Source organism: Cardiocondyla obscurior, linkage group LG21 (genome assembly GCF_019399895.1).
Source record: "Cardiocondyla obscurior isolate alpha-2009 linkage group LG21, Cobs3.1, whole genome shotgun sequence".
In the NCBI taxonomy this organism is placed as follows: Eukaryota; Metazoa; Arthropoda; class Insecta; order Hymenoptera; family Formicidae; genus Cardiocondyla; species Cardiocondyla obscurior.
The window spans coordinates 4,133,771-4,136,270 of NC_091884.1; the positions used below are offsets into that span (position 1 = coordinate 4,133,771).

Sequence of the window (2,500 nt, forward strand, 5' to 3'; positions counted from 1 at the left end):
AATATGCTTAAATTCAGCGGGTGATCTCGCCTGCTCTGAGGTCGTCAAAAGAAATTGTCGTGAGGCTGTACTATATATATAATACGAAGAAGGCGAGACGACGACGACGACGCGAGAGAAAAGAGAAACGCAACGCGGCGAAACGCCGCGCGCGAGCGCTTGGTTAGACTACGCCGCGTGCCCCGGTCAAGAGCTGCTACCATACATAGCGCTTTCGTGGACTCGGGAACACGCGCGGTCGACCCGCGCGAGATCTCTCACCTCGCACACACTTTTGCTGCGCAGGGGGCGATCGGTGCACGCAAAATATTTGAAAGAAGAGACGAAGGGAAAATGAGAAAACGAACGAGGCAGAGAGAACAACCGCGAGAGCGTGGTGGTCTTTCGTCGACGTTGCGTCAACCGCGCCGCGATCCGCGCGCCCGCGCGCGCCAACCAACCGACCACGACGACAACTGGCCAGCCAGCCCGACGCGAACGTCGGAGGCCGGTTTGCGCGTCGTGGTGGCGTCGGCAACGCGACTGCGGCGGCGGCCGGCAGCAGCTGCAGCGGCGACGACCACTCTCTCTCTCTTATAATACGGTCAGGTTCTCTCGTATCTTTGCTTCGTCGTATATATCTCTAAAATCCCTCCTCTCGAGTTTCCTTTGCGTTGGCGGCGGTAAAGCGACGATATGCGCTCTGTGCAGAAGGAGAACGAGGAGGCGCGCGATTATCTCGCGGCCTCTATTCTCCTCTCCGATCTTCATTCGAAGAAGGAGAGGAAAACTCAAACTCGGTTCTCCGCGCTCCTTATGAACTACTTCTCCGTGGATCAGCCTTGGATCCCGCGCGCCGCAAGCGGCACACAGGCCACCTTCCGGGAGTACAAGCGCGAACGAATTGTCGGCTTGTTTCACTCCGGGCGGCGGCGCGCGAGAGGCAGATCTACTCTTTTTCGTTCGGCGCGTATATACGTATAACGTATAAACTCCTTGCAAGAGCTCGCCACGTTTATCACCACCGCGCACGTCCTTCCCTCCCGTGTGTGCGTGCGTCTCTCTGCGATTCTCGATCGCATCTTTCGGTCGGTCGTCGTTCATTCGTTCGACCCTCAAACCTCGTTATTTCGGACGACGCCCAACGGGGACGCGAGAGTACGCCGCCGTTCCGCGAGTATAGAGAGAGCGCGCGCAGAGAGCGCGAGAGCCTTCGTAAAACCCTGATGGAATCCAGCAACTCGCCGCGTGGATAGCGTGCGTAGTGTGCCTGATACCCCGGGGAAGGCGTCATCGACGACCTCGCTTCTCTTCTCTTTCTCGTGGATGCGGGTATAACTCTCTCGCCGGCCGCCGCGATCGGGCGAACGTCCAACGAATCGCTCGTACGCGGCCGTCGAAACGGCGCGCGCAAGCAGTTTGACTTCGATAAAACGACCCTCAGCCAGGCGTGGTCCGGGAATTGTATCCGTGGACCGCAATGTGCGTTCGAAATGTCGATGTTCATGTGTCCTGCAGTTCACAAGTTGACGCGCAATTAGCTGCGTTCTTCATCGACCCACGAGCCAAGTGATCCACCGTTCAGGGTAATCGTTCCTTCGCGCACCAAGTACGCTCTATCAAGGAATAGACAACAATGTGCGTCTTCTTCGTTTTGGCCCTTCGATCAGCCTGGCCGCGCGTCCGAGCACGCGCGGACCGCCGCCCCTGTTACGGGGGCTACGGCACAATAATGGAGAGAGAGGGAGACGTCGGTTGTCGGCGCGGTGCGAAAACCAAGAGGTTGCGTCTCTCGCGAAGCGAGAGCCGGGGCGGAACTCTTTGAAAAACCATCGGGGTCGAAAATGACTAGCATATTCGACGAACCCTTCAGCGCGCGCGCGGGACCGGAGGAAGAGCAGCGGCGAGAATCGTCGCACTCTCCACTCCTCGCCCGGCGCGCACGACGACGCGGCAGCATAGGTTACCACCGGTACGCGGCGCATTCGCGCGCACCGCAACGCGTCCGAATCGCGGAGATAGAGGCAGCGCGCGAGCGCGCCTCCGTAGTCTCCTTCTCACCGATCCTGATCCGCGAGCGGGCGCGCATATAGATGCACCTTCGCGCTCCTCCTGGATTCGCACAACGAGACCAACCGGCCGCGCTAGCCCCGGCTAAGGGGCGCGCTGAGCGCGGTGGTCCGCGCAACGGGTCGTTCGAAGCGCGCGAGAGACAGAGAGTCGGAGAATCTCCGCAGGAAACGAGAGAGAGAGAGAATGCAAAGAGCGTAATACGGCAATGCGTACAACTCTCGAATCTCTTCTTCTCCACAATATGCCCGGGGTCCTCTCTCGCTTTGAGCTCGAGATCTCGACACACTCGTCCCGACCGACAATCCTCTCTTATACGACGGCGACGAATGCGGCGCACACCGCAGCACGCCACCGTTGGCGGCGTGTGAGCGCGCACGCGGTCGTTGCGTCGCATAAACTATTTCTCCTCTCGATCTCGCAATTTTGCTCGAGCGAAGCGTCGCGTCTC

At 59.3% G+C, this 2,500-nt stretch overlaps 2 non-coding genes across 2 annotated transcripts in view; both read right to left on the reverse strand.

Moving 5' to 3' along the window:
• Positions 1–44, reverse strand: part of LOC139110812 (large subunit ribosomal RNA) — a 4,064-nt gene extending 4,020 nt beyond the window's left edge. The window contains exon 1 of the ribosomal RNA XR_011547068.1: positions 1–44. This exon is cut by the window's left edge and continues 4,020 nt beyond it. This is a non-coding gene — a ribosomal RNA (large subunit ribosomal RNA).
• Positions 45–1,413: 1,369 nt separating this feature from the next.
• Positions 1,414–1,568, reverse strand: LOC139110838 (5.8S ribosomal RNA). Its single transcript, XR_011547077.1, has one exon. It is a non-coding gene; the product is annotated as a 5.8S ribosomal RNA (ribosomal RNA).
• Between the last annotated feature and the right edge of the window lie 932 nt (positions 1,569–2,500).